The following is a 24720-nucleotide window of genomic DNA, read 5'->3' on the forward strand; positions in this document are numbered from 1 at the left end:
GTTGATACAGAGAAAACTTTATTTAAATTTTTCTAAGACTAGGTCTCACCTGTCTTGTCCTGTTTTGAAGTGCTAGGTTATTAAAAGATTCAGTCTCATTAATGATTAACACAAGGGCTTTGAACTGTTCTGTTTCTGACCAGGACAAAAGTTTTTTCCTACTTAAGCATCTTCATGCCTACCTTTCCCATTCCTACCATTTTGATTCTGGACTTAGCATGAATACCCTAGCTTTAGACCTACCATACCCCAGAACACATCAGCACAGAGATTCACAGCTTCAGCTTTTATATGAGCATTTGTGTTTTAAGAGAGTCCTCAGGGGGCAGCTAAGTGGTTCAGTGGACTGAAAAGTCAGGCCTAGAGAAGGGAGGTTCTAGGTTCAAATCCGGCCTGTTCAACTTCTTAGCTGTATGCCCTTAGGCAACTCATTTAACCCACATTGCCTAGGCCTTACTGCTCTTCTGCTTTAGAACCTATATATAATATTGAGTCTAAAATGGAAGGTAAGGGTTTTTTAAAAAAGAGAGATGCCTTATTTAAAAAATCAATCCTAATCTTCTATCTTAGAATAAATACAAAGTATTAATTCCAAGGCAGAAGAGTGGTAAGGGGTAGGCAATGGGGGTTAAGTGACTTCCCCAGGGTCACACAGGTAAGAAGTGTTCAAGGCCAGATTTGAACCCAGGACCTCCCATCTCCAGACCTGGCTCTTATCTTCTGAGCTACCTAGTTGCCCCTCAGGTTCCTTATTTGAAAGGAATGGGTCTAACAAGAAAAAATCCTTGTAAGCTGGTATGGAGAGTGGCAGAAACTTTTCAGTTCAATTTAGCAAGCACTTACTGATCTTATTAAATATTTATTGTGTTCAAGTCAATGAAAAGGCAGGAGGACCTGGGTTCAAGCTCTGACAAGTCACAACCATTCAGTGCCTCAGACAGTTTTCTAAGACAAATTGGTGCTGAGAAGGCCCTGACCCACATTCCTATACGAATGAAATGTCCATTTTAAAAAATTGTTCAAGGTGTTGTCTTGAAAGAGACTGTTACAAACACAAAGATAAAGGAAAAAAATTACAATCCCCTTCTCTCAATGATCTTGTCTTCTACTGGGAGGAATTTGGGGACCCTTCATATCTCTCACAACTATATCTCCTGCCTATAGCAATAGGATGCCACATTCAGATGGTTCTTCTTTACTCTGTAGGTCTTGGAGGCAGGCTCTTTCCTAACATTTCTTCTTAATAAGCACAGGAGTGTCAGTCCTTAGCACTCCCTGTATCTCTCATTAAGTAGAAATCTTGTGCCCTTAGAAAATGTCAAGTTGCCCCTTGAAAACGAAAAGGATTTGAGTGCGTTTGCCTTCTGAATGGAAGGCAGACGTAGGAATTCACAGGCTACTGCTCCTCCCTCCTCCTCTCCCAAGGGTGACCTTTCTATCCCACTACCTCCTCCAGACACTTGTTTCAAGTGGCCCTGGAGGCTGAGTTCCCGCTTTGTTCTCCCAGCTCTTGCTGGCTCAGAGAGCAGGTGTTAGAAGTAATTCTGAAGCTCTGTCCTTGTGGGCAGTCACTTGAAGCTTTAGCCATCAGGGTAGGGCTGACTTAGCTGTTCTGGCAGATTAAATTTTAGGACACTAATATTTATTCCCTGGGGACAAAGAATAAATTCTACTTAGCACCCAGCAAAGCAAATTTTAAAGCCCCTTTCCTCCTCCATTTTCTTCCATCTTTCTTTTTGTCTGTGCAGTGGCTTCCTAGGGGCATTACAACTTGTGCTGGCATAACGAATTCTTTATCATGGTCCTTTGGAAGGGATTCCAGTCATTCTAGTCCCAATATAGATGTGTGCCTGAATAAGGAATTATGTTGCATTTTAGTATTGGTTTAATTGAGAAGCCAAATCATGCCTTACATAATGATTCTTGCCTTCCCATTCCTATTTTCCTTGCATAAAAGGCTCACTTAATAGTCAATAATCATAGCTCTTCCTGAAAGAAGTGGAGGCAGATTGTGATGAAGTGGTTATTCCTTCAAGTTTAGGTGATCATTCAAAGTCTTATTAGGTATGCAATCCTGGAGTATTCTTGAGGTTTCTGCACCAAACAAAATGCATTTTTCCGTTTCTTGTTGGGGATGGGATATCCTCAGGGGTAATTTGGTGAGATCAACATATTCACTGCATGCTCTCTAACAACTATAGAGATAATAGAGCTATGAACCATTTTTGGTGAAACAGTTCTCAACTAATTTTATAAAAACCAAGTGACTCCTGAGTAAAGGGCCATAAAAAGAGGTCCCTTTATTCACTAAGCATTATTTTATTTTGGAGTTGCTCAACAAACATTTATTGATTTATTTGTTGATTGAAGGATGGATGGATGTGTGTTCTGAAATAATGTCTGAAAAAATTTCTTTTGAAATTCTCTTTCTCTTTGTTTGCCACATCACCATCCTGAGAATCCTCTAGCTTGGAACTTTCTTTGTAATGGTGACTTGCTCCCCAGATATACCATTTTATGAATGGCTCTAGCCATGTTTTGCCTCATTCATGACAACTCTTCCTAGAATCCTCCTTCTTTTCAGTTGCCACATTGCTCCCTTTGGTGCCTTTTATGTGTTGTCTTTCCCCATTAGAATTTTGACCTCTTGAGGAAAGGTGCTGTCTTGCTCACTTGTACTTGTATCTGTAGCATTTAGCACATTTCCTGGTACAAAAATGCTCTCTCCATTTATTCTCTCTCTTTCTCCTCTCTCTGTCTCTGTCTCTCTGTCTCTCTGTCTCTCTGTCTGTCTCTCTAATCTTTCTCTATGTATCTAACTTATTCTTTAGCTTGACATGTCCTAATTTGTATGAAAGGAAACATATTGTAGTGGATTGTGTGCTGATCTTGGAGTCAGGAAGACCTGGGTTCTTTCTCTCTCTCTCTTAGATTAGCAATTAGCAATGGTACTGGGCAAATTACTTTATCTCTCTGGGTCTGAGTTTCCTCTTTTGGTAAAGTGAAGGAGTGGGATTTGATCACCTCTGAATTTCATTCCATTTCTAAACCTATGATCTTATGATTATACTTATTTGCATATATATCATAAACGACTTTTAAATCTCTTTGAGGACATGAACTATGTTATTTTTTTCATAATTGTAGAGCTAGTCCACCATAAAGTAACTATAACTTAGTAGGTCTTTAATACAAATTGAATTGCAAGAGAAAGGAATAGGCGCATTTCACTGCATATGCAGAATTTTTTCAGAAAGGTAATATACTGGGAAGAGAAACTTGCTTGCTTTCTAGGCAAGTAATTGCTGATACATATTTTGGTTTTGGAAAAGTTGTTTGAAGCTTTCACTCCTGTTTAACATTCTCTACTTAGCTCTTTGTCTTAAGACATCTTAGACTGGGAAGGGATCTTAGACCTCATGCCTTCCAAACCTTTTCGTTTTGAAGATGAGAATTCAGAGGACTGACCCGAAGTCACATGCTTAGTGATAAAGTTGTAGCATCAGAACTCTAACTATCTTGTCTTTGTATTCCATGATTTCCCCACAGCACAGTCTTGTGCCTCTTTATAGTGTCTTTTGTTTAATTTCATATTTATTTAAAAAACTCCCTTATGCTTTTCTTATTAAATTCCTGTGGTACTTCTGTCTGTTATCATCAGGGAAAGAGGATGCAGATTAGACTTGTGATATCACTGCCTTTGGAAACTCTCAGATGAAGAAAGTCCCTCTAATATAGGTAAGCACCTTTTTTGCAGCTAATCATGTTAAAGTATTGGCTGGTCACCAGGAAGTAAAACAGTTCCTGCCTTCATGGAATTTACATTCTATATCCATACAGCAGGGATATGGAGTCCCCTTGCGCCACTCCCTCAACTTACAGCACATTGTCAATTTGATTTCTCATAGAGTAGCTACTTCTGCTCTCCAGAGTACTAAATTTTACTCTGAGGAGTTTTGACTTCTGATATTTTTAGAGACAACAAAAATCTTACAATTTTGAGAAATGTTAAAAATTATTATTACCTGTAATTGAGAAAATAAGATATAAAAATATATAACAAATAAATAGAAGAAAGTTTGAAACCAAATCTGTAAAATAAAGAAATTTAACATAACAAAAGATAACTAGCAGTGGCTTGGGATACAGTGAATGACCATAGTGTCTTTGATATCTAACCAAACTCTAAGTGCTCCATAGCGCCTGCTTTAGCTGCCTTCACATCTGTTGGAACATTCACACCTTTTGCCAGGGTAAGTCTTCACATGCTTTTACTAGATTTACCCCTAAAGTACTCACAGATTTGAGGCCTATTGGTTACTCTCAACCTATGTTAGTCCATCTGTTGAGACAGTTTTTTTGGGTGTGGATACTGCTTATGCTTATGTGTGGAGCTACAGGCGAGAGCTGGGATAAAGCCCGAGGGAGGTTCGTTCCACAAACCTTCACTTCAGAGATACTAGTTATCCCTGAACATCCCCACCTTCACTGCAACTCTGGATACTTACTTAAGATTGGGAAAGAAGAAACACAAAGGAAACAGGCACCATACAGTCAGGAATACATGGTGGCCAAGAGGGGAGGTATAAGTAGGCATCACCACTGCTCCTTCTAAGATCTGCATTCCTTCCTAACTAGAAAACCACTAGAGAAGCAAATAAGAGAGAGTAAAAGGTTACTTATATGAGTTTTTTTTTGCATAAACTCAGTTCATGCCTCACAATTAGAAGATCCTTCAAAACCCCAATACTGGTTATATGTGGTTATAAGTAGGCTCATCAAGCCTTCATATGTTGGATTGAAATCAGGGAAGGAATATTTTACATACTCTGTATAACCCACCAGGAAGTCTCCCATTACACATCTATTGTTTTGCTTTCACTTTTTTGGAATATAGTAGGTTTTTGGATAGGATTTGTCAATTGTTTCTTTGTTTCACTGTCTTTCCTCTGAGATTTTCTTCCTAACCACCCTAGACAAGGCAGAGCAGGGTGCTAGGTAGAAGCTTTTTGAATGCTAGCTACTGAGGGAACCTTAGCTTGGATGACCTACAATCATGGCTCTGTGTGCACAACAATAGTAACTCACATTTATGTAGTACTGTACAAGTGGCAAAATTCTTTGCTCACAACAATCCCATGAGATAAATAGTATAAAAGTTATTTTACCCAGTGGAAACAGGTGTGATGAGATTTCATGGCTGGCTCATAGTCACAGAGTGACAAATCTAGGACTTAAACTCAAGTGGCTTGACTCCAAATCCAAGGTTTTCCCCACTATAGCCACGTGAAGAAACATTTTCTTTGGAAGCAGACAGTATATAGGTTGAAATAACTTGTCTTGTATTGAACATGTGCTGGATATATTTGAAAATTACATCAGATTTTCTAGTTTTACAGACCCATTACAGTAAAAGCTAGTATATTCAGTATTCTCTTAGCTGGAATTCTCTATAACTGGAATTTCTGCTAAAATATTATGCCTTCTCAATAGAAATTCTCTTATTACTTGTCACTATTGTTAAAATTATAGCACAGTTAGAATCAATGTGTAAAATGGCAACCCTGAGGTCTGGAAAATTTAAGAAGAATCTTCTGAATCATCATAGAGGCATTATAATCAACTCACTCTGGTTTAAATATCAAGTACATCATATATAACCTATATCAAATTGCTTATTAACTTTTGAAGAGGGGATGGGAGGGAGGAAGAGAAGATGAAACTTAAAATATTAGAAAACAAGTGCTAAAATTGTTTTTACATGTAATTGGGAAAAACAAAATGTTACTGAAAAGTTAAAAATATCATTCTGAATAGGACATTGCTGATGCCTTGTGGCATAGAGATGACCCTGGGTTATGAAACGCTATATCAGTAGAGTGCAAATTCTGACACATTCCCCTAAGGTGGAAAAGTTTTTTATTGTGGATCTGGGGATGGACTATAAATTTCATAGTTAAAGACCAGCTTAGCAAGACACAGGGAGGTTTAACAGGGAGCTAGCTAAAAGGTGGTATTTTTGGTTGACTTTGGGAACCCAAGAAAGATATGGATAGAGGATAATATGCCAGGGGCAGCAAGCTTTAAAAACTCAACACTGATACTTCCACACTTCAATGATTTGTGATTTCAAGTGTGAGAACTTACATAACTCATCCAGATTGCAACCTTTCCATGCCTTGGTAGTGAGGAGAATTAATTTTGATGTTGTATCATTCAATTTTTAATATTGCTTTTTCTGTTTAAACTCAAAAGAACTTTTCTCTGGCACTTTTGGAGTTGTTCTTGCATTCCTTGCCCTGGACCATCTTTTAAATTGAGATCAAACCCCACCAAAATGAAGAAACTAAGTTCTGCTGGCTCTATAGACAGAATTGACCAGAACCAGATCTTTATCAGGGGAGATGGGCTTGTGTTCTTGGTCTCTTCCATTGAAGAAGTTAAGTTTGACCAGAAGGAGCTGGATCTCTGTGCCTAGATCACCAAGGGCTATTACAATCTCAAGACCAAGCCTCACCATTCATATGACTCCTCCCACTACCACGAAGTAATCTAGGTGGGGCTAGAAAATAGTAACCTACCTCCTCATCAGGTATCCATCAATTAGAAATGTCTTTTGTTGTCTAGGGGAGGGCTGAATAATGAACTGTCAGACTTGTATTTAATTGATCCAATACCCTACAGTTTTTGTTTTTGATCACGCAGAAAAATCACTATCAAATTACAGATTGTTGCTAACCTAGTTAATATATTGGTATTTCATACCTCAAACCCACTCTCTAAGAATTTTATCATCACAGTAGGCAGAGAAACTTGAAGAAGGGATAAAAGAGAAGAGAAAGGAGAAAAATGGGTTTGAATCCTCTCCTTTTGTTGACACCAGCCTTGGAAAAGTTTTCTCAGTTGTAAAACAGAGAGAGTAGTATTTATTTATTTATCTATCTATTTATTTATTTGTTTGTTTGTTTATTTATTTATTTATTTACTTATTTTAATTTTAAACCCTTAGCTTCTGTGTATTGACTTATAGGTGGAAGATTGGTAAGGGTAGGCAATGGGGGTCAAGTGACTTGCCCAGGGTCACACAGCTGGGAAGTGTCTGAGGCCGGATTTGAACTTAGGACCTCCTGTCTCTAGGCCTGGCTCTCAATCCACTGAGCTACCCAGCTGCCCTGAGAGTAGTATTTATAATACTTTTCTTGCAAGGCTGCTACAAGGATCAAATCAAATAATTTATATAAATGTGTCCACAAAGTTTAATGCATTATGTTGTCAGTTATTCTTATTTCATGGACTGCATGACCAGTCTCTCCATCATTTGATGATCAACCTATGATGAAGAGCTTCTTAGAACTTGGCTAAGATATCCTACTCCAGTGGAGGATCATTACCATGATTGCTTTTATTCTTTGAAAATTAGTAAAGTGTTCTTGACTCCTATGGAAAGCTGAGGTAATCTCGAATAGTGAATAGAGAGATGGCCTTGGAATCAGGATGACCTAAACTGAAGTATCATCTTTAACATATACTTCTTGAATAATTGACTACAGACATTTTGACTTCTTATTATTGGAGACAACTCTCTCTGCTTCTAAACTGCAGAACACTTTTCAATCTGCAATAGTAAAGTTAGGTTCTTCACTAGAAGTTTCTTCCATGAATAAAACCACGTTAGACATCCTTTATGTGGTAACTATTTTATCTAAATTTTTAAAAAAATTTATTTAATTGATTAAGAAAAATTTTCCATGGTTACATGATTCACGTTCTTTCTCTCCCCTCTTGCAACCCACCTCCTGTAGCCAATGAGCAATTACACTGCGTTTCTATGTGTGTCCTTGATCAGGACCTATTTTCATGTTATTGATATTTGTACTAGGGTATTATTAACTAAATTTTTTGATTAATTGGACCACCCCATTTTCTGATAAGATCAGAGAGTTCTCTGTGTTGCTCAAAAAGCTATTCCTTCAGTTGTCTTATTATAAGGACATGGGCAGCTAGACTTGCCAATATATTTAAGCAAATAAAGATCTTTCATGAAGCAATCTTGTATAACTAGCTGAAAAAAGAAAAAAAATGTTCAATATATACATTTCTAATACACATATATCACCCAATACACAAGGAGGCTGAATACATGGAATAGAAACCTTTTGGTTAAAATTATCCCAACAAGCTACTTTTAAACACCCATGAAATTGTCAGCTTTTCATACATTACAATGGAGATGGCCAGAAGCCAAAATTCTGTTAATAATTCTGCAAAAGAACAAGGTGAGTACAATTTCTGGGGCCTTTGAGATACAGATGTTGGAATCCCTACTGAGTTACCAGCTGGCACTGCTTCCTTTCAGCCAGGCCAAACATAAGTTCTCTTCTTTTTTTATTGGCACTTCAAATAATGGGGCAGCTCTATATGTCTTCCATCTGGAACTATTCAAACTTACTGACATATGGGTTAGAAAGAGGAACCCAGAACCTTGGAAAAAGCTGCATCCCAGTGAGCAACATAAGTTCTTCTCAGTTAATGTGAATTATCACAAGCTGAAGAAGGAGGACCCAGCATTTTAATTCTCACTTGCCAATCTGAATGACAATCTTCCAAAAACCATTTACACAGCTACATCTCTGTTCAGAACATATTCTTCTACATTGTAATAAATCATGTTAAGGGTAATAGAGAAAAATCAGTATCTGAAAGTTAGGAGTAGGGGGAAATTTTTTCTGTATTACTTGGGACAAAGTTGGATCACTTTCAGGATATTACCTTTCTGATTTTTAATAATGGGATGGTATTTTTATATGATCCCAGTTTATGCATCCTAAAATATGGTATATTAAAAGAACATTGGGTAAAGAAGACCATGGTCTGAATCTCAGGTCACCTGCTTGCTACCTATGTTATCTTGAGCAAGTTACAGGGAAAGGCACATAATCACATACAAAACATTTTAGGTACTATTTAATAATATACCTATTTTTGTAAACCATATCACCTTTATTAAATCATAAATTCCTGGAGCATAGGCAAGGATCATATCTTATTCATGGTTGTATCCCTCATAAGGACAAGAAGAGTGTCTTTTATCTGAATAGGGCCCAATATAGCTTTGTTAAATGAAGGAATGGATTTATGAAATTAATTTAAGTAGGTCAACAACATCTTTTATAGGATCATAGGCCATATTGAGCTATAAAGAGCTGCATAGTTCATTTAAACTAATTGCCTCATTTTATAGGTGAGGAAACTGAAACACCAGGAGGGTGCTGCATGCATTAGGTGTCTAGTAAATGTTCAGTGAAGGCAGTAAGTGATAAGAATGATAATGCTACTACAAAAAGAATGCTATGGGGAGGGAGAGTGAAAGGAAGGAATAAGCCCTAGTATTATTCTCACTATAGTTACTAAGGTCATAATCTGTTATATAGAGTTGCTGTCTACTTGGACAGTCAAACATTTTGGTGTTAAGACTGCAGAGGTAAGAGAATAGAAGAGAAGGGGAAAAAGTGGAGAGGAAAGGAGAAAAGAGAAGAGAGAGGAGAGAAGACCTTATTTCCATTTATTATGTAGGGAATGTGGGTACCAACATTGTGTCTGTGTGCTTCAGCTGTAGCTATATTCTCTGAATGCTTAGGAAAATATCTTCTCTTTACAAGTAGGTCATTGTTCACTTGGATCTTCTTGACCCATTTGTTTTTCAAAAAAATGTAGGAATTTCCCTAAATCAGCTTCCTAAATACTGGTCCAAAGCAAAAAAAAATACTTTTTTCCAGTTTACAAGGGATACTGGTCAGAAAGAGAATTACAAGGAGCCCATATGTTGGGCAACACCATTGACATTATCCATTTCCTAGTCATAGTTGGACAGTGCATTTGCAAGGGAGTGGAGGTCCTTCTGGGTGAGGACTAGAATGCAGACTAGAAGAGAAGTGAATACACCTTTCCTCAACTGAAATATGGTGTCACAGACAGAATCATATAAGAATTAGCAGTTATCATAACAAAGGAGTGGAAGGTTTAGAATATAATATTTCAGAATACAAAGGAATTAGGATTCCAAGCAAGAATGCTCAAAACTGAGCATACTCCTTCAGGAGGAAAATAGATATTTAATGAATTAGAGGACATTCAAGCCTTCTTGATGGTTGATGATAAAAAGATTTTAGAGCTTAGAGTAGAAAATTTGACATTCAGTTGTATGACTTGAGAGAAGGATAAAAAAGTAAACATTAGAGAGAAATTGTAAGAGATTTAATAAGGTTCAACATTTAAAAATTCTTCTCTGGGAAGATGATGTATGTAATTCCTAAGAACTCTATTATTATTAGGGAAGTTAGAAATAGTCTACAAAGACAAAAGGCATGAATGCATGTTGAATATGTTGAGTTGATCTAAAAAAAAAAAGGGGTATGAAAAAGGGACACATTGAAAGGAGGAAGTGAGAGGAAGAATGGGGGAAATTATCTCACATAAAAGAGTCATTCAAGGAAGTTTTTACAATGGAAGAGAAATTGTGGGTGGGCAATGCTTGAACCTCATCCTCATCTGAACTCCTGTGAAGAAGAGAGAAGAATATGCATACACATTTAATTGGGTATAGAAAACCATCTTACCTGATAGGAGAGTAGCAGGGGAAGCAGATAAGAGGAAGTAGAGGGTGGATAAGAGAGAGAAGATAGATTAAGAATGGTAATATTCAGAAGCAAAACATATTTTAGAGGAGGGACAGGGTAAAAACAGATAGAAAAACATAAATAGAAGAAAATAGGTTGGTGGGAAATACATAGTAATCATGATTGTGAATATGAATGGGATTAACTAACCCAGAAACTGTAAGCATGGAGGAGATTTAGAAACCAGATCCAACTCTGTGTTGTTTATGAGAAATAGATTTGAAGCAGAAAAATCCAGAGTAAAAATAAAGCTATGGAGCAGAATTTATTATATTTCATGTGAAGTAAAAAAGTCAGGGGTAGCAACAATTATCTTAGACAAAGCAAAAGCAAAAAAAAATGCTTGGTTAAAATACATAATTAGGGAAACTACACTTTGCCTGAAGGTACCATAGACAATGAAATAATATCAATAGTAAATATATGTGTACCAAATAGTATAGCATCCAAATTCTTTTTTTTAAACCTATACCTTCCATCTTATTTTTTTTAAACCCTTACCTTCTGTCTTGGTAAGGGATAGGCAATGGGGGTTAAATGACTTGCCCAGGGTCACACAGCTAGGAAGTGTCTGAGGTCAGACTTGAATTTAGTACCTCCCATTTCTAGGCCTGGCTCTCAATCCACTGAGCCACCTAGAAGATGAGCTAATTCCATTTACACACACTTCATACCTTCTATCTTAGAATCAATACTGTGCATTGGTTCCAAGGCAGAAGAGCAGTAAGGTCTAGGCAATGGGAGTTAAGTGATTTGCCCACAGTCACAGATCTAGGAAATATCTGAGGTTAAATTTGAACCCAGGACCTCCTGTCTCTGGGCCTGGCTCTTAATCCCCTGAACCACCTACCTGCCCCCTAAATTCTAAAAGGAAAAGTTAAATCAGTTATAGGAGGAAATAGTAATTCAATTTGATTAGGGGACTTCAATTTACCCCTTTCATGAGTGGACAAATATAACTGTGAAATAAAAAAAAAAGAAAGAAGTTAAAGAAATGAATAGAATTTTAGAAAAGTTAGATACGATAGACTTCTTGAGAAAATTAAATGCAAATAGAAGAGTATACCCTTTTCTCAACTGCACATGAAACCTTCATAAAATTTGGTCATATGTTAGGATATAAAAACCTCGCAAGTATTGAAAAGCAGATATAGCAAATGTACCCACTTCAGACCATAATTTAATAACAATCACACTCAATAAAGAGCTTTGGAAGCATAAATAAAAATTAATTGGAAACCATTATTTTAAAGAATAAAACATGAAAGCAACCAATAATTTCAGTAAGGATAATGGCAACAATGAGACAACATCCCCAAATTTGGGGGATATAGCTAATGCAGTATATAGGAGAAACTTTTTTTTTTAAATCTCCAAATGCTTACAATCAATAAAAGAAAAAGAATTGATCAATAAATTGGGCATACAATTAAAAAACAAGTAGAAGAAAAATAATTTAAAATCCTTATGTAAACACCAAAATAGAAATCCTGAAAATCAAAAGAAATATGAATAATATTGAAAATGAAAAAATCCATTGAACTATAAACTAGGAGCTACTTTTATGGAAAAATCAAATAGATAAAACCATTGGTTAATTTCATTAAAAAAAGGAAAGAGGGGGCAGCTGGGTGGTGGCTCAGTAGATTGAGAGTCAGGCCCAGAGATGGGAGGTCCTAGGTTCAAATTTGGCCTCAGACACTTCCTAGCTGTGTGACCCTGGACAATTCACTTAACCCCCTTTGCCTAGCTCTTACCGCTCTTCTGCCTTGGAACCAATACTCAGTATTGATTCTAAGACAGAATATAAGGGTTAAAAAAAAGGAAAGAAGAAAACTAAATTATCAGTATCAAAAATGAGGAAGTTGAATGCATCACCAATGAAGATTAAATTAAGTCAATTATTAGGAACTATTTTGCTTATTTATATGTCAAGAAACCTGACAATCTAAGAAAAAAGGGTATTTACAAAAATGTAAACTTCTTAGCATAATGGAAGGGGAAAGAAAATACTTAAATAATTATAGAACAGAAAAAGAAATTGAACAAGACATAAATGAGCTCCCTAAACAAAAATCCTCAGGATCAGATTGAATTATAAGTTAATTTTACCAAACATTTATTGGAAAAAATAGATAAAGAAGGGGTCCTACCAATTTGCTTTTATGACACAAATATGGTTTTTAAATACCTAAACTAGGGAGAGCAAAAACAGAGAAATAAAACTGTAGACCAATTTCCTTAATGAATATTGATGCAAAAATTTTAAATAAAATACTAATGAGGCGATGACAGCAACATATCACGAATATCATACACTATGACCAGGAAGAATTTATGCCAAGAATGCAAGGTTGGTTCAAGATTAGGAAAACTATCAGCATTATTAGCTGTATAAATGGAGATTCCGAACCTTGGACTGCATCCTCCATAAGTCCCTTAGTATTTTCCCAAATTCCCTTTAATCTCTCCTGTGCCTCAATGTTTTGATGGTCACATTATTGTTTTATAGTTGACTGTAACTCCTCCCTCTTCCTCTTTCTTGGGAGCAGGCTGGTTAGTGCCTTTTTAGTTAGCTTATGTTAGTTTATTATTAATAAAAATTTATAAATATAATACTTAGTATTTTGCATATTAATTTTAATCTCCACATAGCCATATCAATAACATCAGCAAAAAATTATATTATATGAATAGATGCAGAAAACAGCACTGATAAAATACAATTCCAATCCCATTAAAAGCACCAGAAAACTTGGGAACCAATGGAGCCTTTCCTTAAATAAGCATTATCTCTTTAAAACCAAGAGTAAGCATTATCTGCAATTGCTTAAATTAGAAGCCTTTTCAATAAGATCAGGGGTGAAGTAAAGATGTCCAATAAAACTATTATTATTCAATATTGTACTAAAAGTGCTAAGGCAATAACACAAGAAAAAGGAACTAAAGGAATAAAAAGTCAGTGAAAAAAACAAAATTGTCACTCTTTGCTGATGATATTATGATATATTTAGAGAACCCCCTAAATAATCAACTTAAAAAAAACAGTTGAAACAATTGACAACTTCAGTAAAATTGCAGGATATAAAACAAACCCAATAAACACACACAAATCATCAGCATTTCTATGTATACCCAATAAAACCCAATAGAGACGGAAAGAGAAATTCCAATGAAAACTGCTTCAGATGTTATAAAATCTGTAGGCCAAAAGGAAGCGTTTAAAATTTATAATATTTGTGTCAGCTAAAATGATTTTGTTTAATGTTTTGAATTTACTTGCCTTTGATGTTTTCTGCACCTATTGATATAATCCTTTGATTTTGGCATCTTTCTTTCTTTCTCTGTTTCTTTCTTTCTCTGTTTCTTTGTTTCTTTGTTTGTTTGTTTGTTTGTTTGTTTGTTTGTTTGTTTGTTTGTTTGTTTCTTTCTTTCTTTCTTTCTTTCTTTCTTTCTTTCTTTCTTTCTTTCTTTCTTTCTTTCTTTCTTTCTTTCTTCTCTGTCTATCTATTCTACCTATGAGAGTTCCTGATTATTTTAAAGTTGGGTCTACAATATTGTTATCCTTGTATAAACTGTTCTGGTTTTGTACATCCTTATTTAGAGTTTATTATATTTAGTATAAATCCTTCTTTCAACCTATTTTCCTTCTATTCTTTGTTCTCATTTCTCCTCTGTCTGGTGAGAGGAATATATTTCCATACCCAGTGTGTTTATGTCTGGGTGCAGGTATAAATACATTGATGTGTGTGTGTGCGCACATGTATGTGCATGTGTGTGTACTTCCATCTTTTGACTATGAGAGTGAAGTTTAAATGTTAGCCAGTCTCTGTATACCTTTCTCCTTATTTATATGGACTTCTACTAATGAGCCCCAGGGATATGGGATAATGTGTTTTCCTAACTTTTCTCTTCCTTTTCCCCTAGTATATTCCTTTTTTCTTTCCTTTACATCATTTCTTTTAAGATCATCAAGGAATAACAGAACTCTCATATTTTTTGTCTAATTAGATTTTCTCTGTGATTCCCGATAATGATACATATTTATCATCACCTTACATTAGAAAGTAAGCAATTTATCAAAACAAAATTTGACAAAACAAATTGTTCCTTATAGTTTGTTGGTTCATGTTTGCTTCCTCCCCCACCCCCCCACCTTCTCTTTCTCTTCACTCATGTTTGTACTTCAGTGTTTATACAGCTTTGGTCTTTTCATCAGGAATGCTTGGAAGCACACTATTTGATTAAAGATCAAAATTTCCCTGCATAGGATTACACTCAGTTTTGCTGAATACATTATTCATAATTATAGCCTATATGCTTCACCTTCTGGAATATCATAATCAAAGCTCTCTATTCCTTTATAGTCATGATGACTATATCTTGTGTGATTCTGATTGAAAACTTGTACTTGAATGATATTTTTTTTCTGGTTGCTTGCAGAGTACTTTTTCTTTGACCTATAAACTCTGTATTTTGACTTCAGTGTTCTTGGGAGGTTTCATTTTGGAGTTTGCTCCAACAGATGTCTGATGGGTTTTATATATTTTCATTTGGCCTTCTACTTCTAAGCAATCTGGGTAGTTTTATGACTTCTTAAAATATGATGTTTAGACTTTTTTTTTGGGTAAAGCATTCAGGTAGTTCAATGATTCTTAATTTTTTCCTTTCATTTCTTTTCTAGTTTAGTGATTTTTCTATCAGATAACCTTAAAATTTTCTCTTTATTTTCAGTCTTTTGACTTATTTTAATATTTATTGTTACTTCATAAAGTTATTGGCTTCTATTTGATCCATTCCAATTTTCAGGGAGTCTGTTGCTTGGGCAAGGTTTTGTACCTTTTATGCCAAGTTGTTCAATCCTTTTCTAATTCTTTATTTCATAATTCTCATTTCTTGTCCATTTTTTTCCTGTAGTGCTCTCATTACTAAAAAAATTACATTAAAAAACTTTTGCTTCATTTCTTCAAGGTATTCTATTCTAATTTATGTCTAACCTGTATTTTTCTTTGAGTCTCTGCTTGTAGATGTTTTGGAGTCATTTTCTTCTGCACTTGTGTCTCAAGAGGTAGTGTTAACATGGTAACTTTTTATGGTAGGATTTTTTTTGCTAATTTTCCTATCTTACTTTCTGACATTGGACATTATATTTAGACTCTGTGCACTTCTGGAGGAAATATCCTGCTTCTTTCTTATGTTATTGAATATCATGTTATTCCAAGATCTCAAGGACATCTTAGACTGGGGACTTACAAATTTTAGTTCTCCCAAAGTAAAATGCAGGGCAAAACCTGGTGACTGCCCACTCTCCTCCCTGACCTTGATCTGATATCTAAATGTTCTTGGCTTGGTTTTGGATCTAAGAAAGAGGATCCTTGGCTTTCCCTATTTGAAGTTTTAGTAAATTGTTCCGGTTAGCTTTTGCTACTCTTAGTCCACTGGAAAGCTCTGATAGTCCACAGTGACAGAACTTTAGTTCTCCATTTGCTTGATATCCTTTCTTTGGCACTTCCCCTGCAAGCTTCAGATTCAACTAGAAGGTAGAATTGAGATCCCGCTGTGATCTTAGGGGTTTGAGAAATATAACTAATGCTTGCTTTGGACTTGCTCTTTACTCATTTTATAGCCTAGAGCCTATGACCATTCCTTATCTTTAACTGCCACCCCTGGGTACAGTTCCCCTTCTTAATCCAGTCTGTATTTGTGACACATAATTTGGTAGTGATTGGCAGAGCTTCTATTTGTTATGTATTCATGTATCCCAACACAAGGTCAGGTCTCTCTGTATTTGATCAGAGAGGTTTTCTTACTCTGGCACACAGTCTCTCCCTGTGCTGACTCAAAACTGTCCCCAGTGTCCAAAAATCTCTTAGTCTGTTATTTGTATCCTTATGTCAGCCAAGGGTGGGAAAATGACTTATTGGGGTGTGTGTGTATGTGCATGCATATGTGTGTGTTTAAAAAAGTATTCTCAATCAGAACCAAGACTAGTGAATTTTATGGATCTTTTTGAAGGCATCATAGTGGGGAAGGAAAGAACTTCTTATACTTCTTCCTTCTACCTCATTAGCTTGCTTTCATCCCTCCATCTTTTTAATGCCAAAATTCTTCCTATAATGTTGCATATATGTGAGTCATGGAGTACTATAATCTCTGAAGAATTGATATTGAACATCACCTGAAGTTCATTGGAGAAGTTCATGATCATGACGTCACGTTACAAATAAGGGATTCTTCAGGGGCAGTGTTGTATTTAATATAGGGTCCCAGAGAAATGGTAACCTGGGAAAAAAGACTGATTATGTAGTCAGCATGAAGGATGACCAAGGGACAACCCATGAGCTCTGATAGTATCCATTTAAAGTCAAAAGAAGAGAAAAAAATCCTTTCTCTTTTTTTTAATTTATGGGAGGACATGGACTAGAGCCACAAAGAATGGGTCAGCATGGACAAATTTGATCTGCATTACTGGAGGGAGTACCAAGATTGATGAAATAAAATCAGAGTACTGAAATGATAATAAGTTGATCAAATAATTTCTTACCAAAGAGATTGGATTTTCTATACCGAATAATTACCTGTTAAAAATAGCTTTTCCTACCACCATATATTTAAAAGAATTATAACAGTATATGCCCATAAAGAAACAGTTGGTTAAGGATGCAGATAGTTTGATTGGTATAATTGAGACTTGGCAAGATCAATGACTTGAAATATTCCTAATACTGAAAGGATATGGTATGGTACACAGGATACCCTGAGGATTGTATTCTTGGGCTACGTTGTTGTATCCAGTTGTTAAAACATGTTTATTACTGTCTCCATTATTGTTATTTAGAGGAACCTTAGAGGATATAAAATATTGTTATGAGTTCCTCATCCTCTAGGATTCTTTGATCAAAATTCAGTTACTTAATTGCTATATCAGCATGTAGTAACAGATCCTAGCTCAGTGTGTTCAGCAAGGTTAACTTTACTAATGTACTTATGTTTTCTGCTACAGTGTATTATTTGGGCCATATGGAGCCCCTAATTTGCATTCAGTGTCTCCAATCTATCTTTTCAATGGACCATAGAACACCAACAAATGCACAATCACTGAGGGAAGAAATGACAGGTCCAAGAATAGGAAAGTCTTCTAATATCTGATATAACATACCACCCAGAATAGAAGCTCAATATAAACTCCTCTGGCTTTCCATACTCTTCATAACCTGCACCCACACCTTCTTTTCCAATCTTCTTACACCTTGAGCTCCCATCATGTACTCTTCAATCCAGTGACAGGTATCTCCCAACTCTAGGCATTGTTGCTGGCTGTATCTCTTTCCTGGAAATCTTTCCCTCCTCCTCTCTACTTGATGGACCCCTTAACTTCTTTCAAGTCTAGATAAACTCCCATTTCTGAAAAATATTTTGAAAATTTTGTTATTTATTTTTAACATTGTTAATTTCTTAAACTTTGAGTTCCAAATTTTCTTACTCCCTTCTACACCCTCTACCTCCCACTGAGAAGGCAAGCAATATGACACCAATTATACATGTGAAATCATGCAAAACATTTCCATATTGGCCATATTTCAAAAAATAGCAAAAAATGAAGAAAGTGAGAAAATTATACTTCAGTTTTCACTCAGAGTTCATTAATTCTCTGGAGGTGGCTAACTTTTTTCATCACGAGTCTTTTGGAGTTCTCTTGAACGACTGTATTGATCAGAATAGTCAATACTTTCACAGTTGATCGTCATTACAACATTGCTGTTACCATATCAAATAATCTATCTGTTCTTTTCACTTCACTTTGCATGAGTTCATATCATATGACTTGTTTTTCTGAAACAACTCCTCATAATTTCCCACAGCACTATTATACTCCATCATAATCACATGCCACAACTTGTTTAGCTGTTCTTTAATTGATGAGCATCCTTTCAATTTCCAAATCTTTGCCACCACAAAAAGAGCTGTTATATATATTTTCCCTTTGTATATGTCATTTTCCTTTTTCTTTGATCATTTTGGGATTCAGAACAAGTAGTAATATTGCCGGTTCACAGATTTGTAGCTCTTTGAGCCTAATTCCAAATTGTTCTCCAAAATGGTTGAATGAGTTCACTATTTTAACAATAGTTCATATCTATTTTTCCTTCATCCCTTCCAACATTTGTCATTTCCAATTGGCATGAAGTGATACTTAAGAGTTGTTTTAATTAGCTTTTCCATAATTAATAGTAACTTAGATGCAAAGTGAAATGAGCAGGACCAGGAGAACATTGTACTTAGTAACAGCAATATTGTAAAGATCAACTATAAATGATTTAGCTATCCTCAAAAATACAAAGATTCAAGACAATTCTGAAACACTTATAATGAAAAATGCTATATAACTCCAGAGAAGGAACTGAAGGAATCTGAATGTAGAGAAAAGCATCCTTTTTTTTTAACTCAATGTTTTGTGGAGTTTTTTGATCTGTGTTTTCCTTTACATTAATATGAAAATATGTGTTGGATGTCTGCATATGTATTTTTTGTTTTTCAGTTGTGTCTGACTCTTCATGTCTCCACTTGGGATTTTATTGGTAAAGTTACTGGAATGGTTTGCCATTTTCTCTAGATAGTTTTATAGCTGAGGAAACTGAGGCAAAGGGACTAAGGGATTAAGTGACTTGCTGAAGGTCACACAGCTAGTATCTGAGTCTAGATTTGAACTCAGGTTTTCCTGAATCCAGGCCTGGCACTCTATATAATGTGTCATTTTTTCCACCTTTTTTTCTCTCATGAAAGACCAATCTTCTCAGAGAAACCCAGACTTATTGTACTACTCTGGTTGAGTTGATGCCCCTCTCAGTAGGGTAAAATGCTTGAGGTATATAAAAAGTTTACCATCTTCTCCAGTGAGTCCCATCTTTTTCAGGGATGGCAGCAGTTTTCCCAACATAAAGTAAAACCCCCTTTCCCTCTCTCATTCATCCCCCAAACAAAGAGAAACATATTTGTGTTTAATAGAAAGTGACCCCTTTAACCTTCTTTTTCCAAAGAACCCATATAATCTTTCCCACTTTTAAGAATTCCTTCATATACAGATACATAGAAAAACCTCTCAGACTCACAAGACAATTGAGCCCTGGCTAATGAGAGCTAAAAAAGAATGAAGAGGAGGAGTCAACCCATTGAAATTTGGAATTATTTTCCTGGAAAGGAAATTTGTGCATCTATGTGGTCCATTTGGGATTTATGTGATCCCAGAGATGGCAGCAAATGGAGGCAACAGTGGTTTGAGCATTGAAACTTCACTGGTCCAACAGTAGAGAAGTTCTTGGAATAAGTCTGGACTAAGAGAAGTTTTTGGATCAAGTGAGAGCTAGAAGAGAGGAGCTACAAAGGGTTATGTGGGTTGTATAGGCCATGAGAAAAAGGTAGACTTTCTAACAATGATAGATGCTTTCCTCTCAACAAGGGTGAGAGGTGAGGGTAAGAGTGGAGATTTACCCCAAGGTGCTTTATGTCTGGAGAATTTTATAGGTTATATTTATAGGAATTTTCCCCCTTCTTTGATCCTTTGATCTCTTTGAGATATAGTTTAGCAGTAGTATAGTTGAGTCAAAGAGTATATATATATATATTAGTAACTTTTTATCTGTAATTCAAAATACTTTCCAGAATAGCTGGACTCAGTTATAGCTTCACCATCAGTATACTCAATATAATACTGTGCTTGTTTACCCACAACCTCTCCAAGATTTGTCATTTTATTTTTTTGTTATCATTTCCAATATGACAGGAAGAAATGGAACTCCCTAGAGGAATGAGTTAGCTCTCTGACAATCATAAAGCCTTTCCCCTTTTGGAGAATCATAACCAAGTTATCATTATAAGGTCTGAGGACTGTCTATAACCCTGGGAAGATGGAATTCATCAGAAGGAAGTGTCATTTGATTCTCTAACATTTTTCTCTACAACTTTTCTTCAACCAGAGTGGAGATAGGATACAACCACTGTAGTAAAAAAAATGCAATTAACACTTACATCTCTTGGAAGTTATAGCTTGTTATGGAGAGAGTAAGTGATTCTTCAGTGGCTCTGTCCGTTCTCTTCAAAGGTGAGTCTCAACCTTAGAGAAATCCATGAATAGGTGGAGGTCAACTAGAAAAAAGAAAACTATTTATGAGTATGTGCTTGAGCCCTTTGTATTTTGCATTAGATGAAACAAAACAGGTTCTATATCTGCTGTATTTTTAGCCTTACTATTTACATGGATAATGAGGATATTTTTCTGTAGTGACCTAGTCAAGAGCCACATCTCATGTTAACAGGGGAAATCTGGGGTGAGGGCAGGAGTTAAGGAAAGATTTTTTGTGAAAAGCCTCCAAGATTGGATCAGGTCCATGTAATTCCAAAGATTCAAATCTGAGCCCCAGGTGACATCAGCATCATTTTTCTAGCATTACTAGTTTTTATTTTTCTTCCTCTGTATAATTTAAATCTGAGAATTGAAATGTGCCAAAGCAAATCCATAAGCTCTTTAGCAGCAAAGCAAGCTATGGTCTATGTTTCCTTTGATCCTCAGTTTTTAAACTGTCCCCTAAATAGTTAGATTGCTATTTGACCTGCATAAAGTTTCATGTTTTCCTCTTTTTTTTTTAGAATTATAGGAGATAAATTGCCCCAGTGGCCTTAGTTACTGAGATGCTTATCCTGGTCTTGTGGCAGGAACTGTAGGCTGTGATTCAGTCCCAGTTCAATCACTAATTATCTAGATGAAGTTTGACAAGACTATTTTCCCTCATCTGTGAAATGAAAATAATACCTGTCCTATCTATCTCACAATACAGAAATGTTATCACTATACAAGAATGTTTAGTAAGAGTGAAAAATTAGTTAATTTAAGTAATTTATCTTCTTTATAGGTAATCAATTCAGATATTTCCGATTGGGAAAAGAAGGGAAAACTTTCCACTGCTTTTTATGTATATGTATGTATGTATGTATGCCTTTTCATATGTATACATCTATGTACACAAATATATCTATATACACATGTGCATGCTTCTATACATACATTTGTGTATTGATCATGGAGAAAAATTGGGTGTAATTGCATATGGAAAATTATTTAACACTTTTCACTTATCTCAAGTCATTTATTGCCACAAAAACATATTTAGTCCCAATATTCTTCCATTGATAGTACATGGCTAAAGTTCATGGAAGATCATGATCTTAGATCCAAAGAGTGATGGAAAAATAGATAGAGCATTTAAGTAGACTATAGCATATTACCAATGATGTCTTATTTTTCAAGAAGTAGTGTAAGAAATGAAATCAAAGATAGCTATCTAGATAGCTAAGATAAGAGAACCATCTTGGTTGATGTATGCTTTATATGCCTTATAAAACAGAGGCAGTCACCCAGAGACTCCATTACTTCCCTGCCTGCATAGATCTTTAGATTAGAGTAGGAAAATCTTCCCCTTTCCCTGTGGGATTTTGTCATTAGGTTTTAAGGTTTTAGAGTAGAAATCCCTATCCCACCTTTTAGTTGTACATAATTAAAACCAGTTAATCCCTTTTACCTTGCCTGCTTGTTTCTAGACTCTGGACTAGGGGAAGCTGAGTGACAGTTAAAACCAACTGCCATTCCTGTGTGAATCCAGTAAACTCTGGTCTTTCCATCCTGGTCCAGGCTCTCCTAAATCCCAGTGTGTGTACCCACAATAACTTAGTTTTATTATAACATCCCTGGTGTCTCCATTACCTTTATTTATCTATTTTCCTACAGTTTGTCATCCCAGATAGGTGGGTAGAGAGAGACAGGAAGTACACTCTTGGGCTATTAGAATCATACAGGAAGCTCAGGGGATCCGGACATTCCAAGAAGGAGCTCAGCCATTGGGTGAGAGCTGAAAGTTCTCAACCAGTGGTGAGCTGCTCAGCCCCCACCCTAGGTCATTCATAAATTCTCTGTGGGTAGGAAAAATACTATTGGGCTTGGAGTAGCCCCAGAGAAAGGGATTTTCTTAATTTTTTTTCTTTTGTTCTCTGTTGTTGTGTTTAATTGTACTTGCATTTAATTAATTGTTTTATTAATTGTTATTAGTCAGAATAGTGGCTAATAATACAATTGATTTTGTGTACAGCTGGTCAGTTTGGGCGGTGATGGGAACAATGCTGGTTGAAGACTGGATCGATTATGTTTTTTTGGTTCTATGGAAAGGTGTTTGGGCCATTCCTTACCTGTGATTTAAAATTATACCCAAGTATTTTAGAGGAATGATGGATATTGAGTTTGCACAATCGATTTTAACTATTAACATCCTAGATTTATTGTCTCATATACCAGTTCTGATCCTTACTGGTTATTTTGTATATAAGTTAAGGTGGATGTTATTTCATATTGTGTATTGTGTTAAAATTATTGTGACCTAGTGTTTGAGGGATTCTGAAACTAGGAAAATGTTAAGGTTGTTGCAGGTAAAGCTAGATAACTTGGAATTACATATCCAAAATGGTAATCTTCCTGGTCAATCCCTTGGTACTCCCAATACTGGCAACATGACTGAACTTTCAAACGGGTATTCTGGCAAAGGTGTTCCATCAAAGGCTGAGCTGGAACAGCAGGCTCAGAGTAAGGGTGAAAACCCCATTAACCTGTTTCTTCTTCACAATCTTCTAATCATACGCAATGATGGCATATTCCATGTAAAACAACACACAAGATTTAGGTCTGAGGATGTGGAAAGTCTGAAATGAAAGATCATTTCCATGACGATTCTGGGAAATCTGTGAAGATCTTCAAGGCCTTTGTGAAACAACATGACCCAGACTTTGAGGATTGTTGGTATGTGTTAGGTGAAATCTTGTCACACCACAATAGGGCCAAATTTGTAGAAGAAACAAGGAACACAGAGGGAATGACACCATGGCCACTAGCCTGGGAGGAACTGGACCTTATTTCAGTTCCCACATACCGCATATTAAAGCAGGCACGAAAGTCCCTTATACAAATCCTTGAAAAACATGCAAAGTGTCCAAATTCATGGGGTAAATTTGAAAAAATAAGGCAGACAGCATTAGAGACTCCAGCTACATTTTTTGACAGGATTATTGAGGCAGCTGAAATGTATTTACATATGAATATACTAGAAGATATCACATTGGACCATGTGAAAAGGATTTTTGTTAGAAATTCTGTTCCCTAGGTAAAGAAGTTCTTCATGGATAATTACCCTGATTGGGAACTTTTGAGCCTAGATGAGATAAAGCAGAAAGCCACATACATGTTTGCACAGGAGAAAGACAGGGGAAGTGATGACAAGGATACCATCATTGAACGCCTTAGAAAGCAGTTAAGGGAGGCAAATTCTAGAGCCAATGAAATGGAGATAAATGAAATTAAGGCAGTGACAGAATTAAGGGCATCAGAAAAGAGGAATAATAATAATAATTATAAGACCAGTGGCAATGCAAACACGAGGAATCAGAGGCAACAATGTTGTTATGTTTGTGGATGTATTGGGCACTTTGCAAGAGACTATAGGTACAGAAAGAGATCATATGGGCAGAGATACAACAATAATAACAATGGATTTGTTTTTTTTCCGGGTTAAGATGGCGGCAGAGTAAGAAGCAGCTCTTAACCTCTCCTGGCAGAAACACAAAACTCCTCAAGGGGACATAAAAACAAGTCCAGACGAACGGAGGAACCCCACAACAGGGCACAACGTGGAAGGTACATGGAATCGAGGCATTTCCATGCTATAAAGGGGTGAAACAGCTCTCACTAAATCGCGGGCTGAGCAACCACCCCATCCCCACTCCCTCCACATACACCACCTAAAGCGCTGAAGCCAGTTAAAAAGAAATAGAGCAAGTTTGGGGCACCCATCAAGTCATTGGCAGCTCCGGGGCCTGTTCCTGAGAGCAGCAAGATTTGGGACTCCAAAAAGCCAAAGAATGCACCCGAAATCTGAGCGAGGGCTTAGGGCGCAGAGCGCGGGAGCAGAGCTCAGGCTAGCTCAGAGCTCAGGCTCCGCGGAGGCGTGGG

The sequence above is a fragment of the Gracilinanus agilis genome, chromosome 2 (genome assembly GCF_016433145.1).
Source record: "Gracilinanus agilis isolate LMUSP501 chromosome 2, AgileGrace, whole genome shotgun sequence".
Taxonomy (NCBI): Eukaryota; Metazoa; Chordata; class Mammalia; order Didelphimorphia; family Didelphidae; genus Gracilinanus; species Gracilinanus agilis.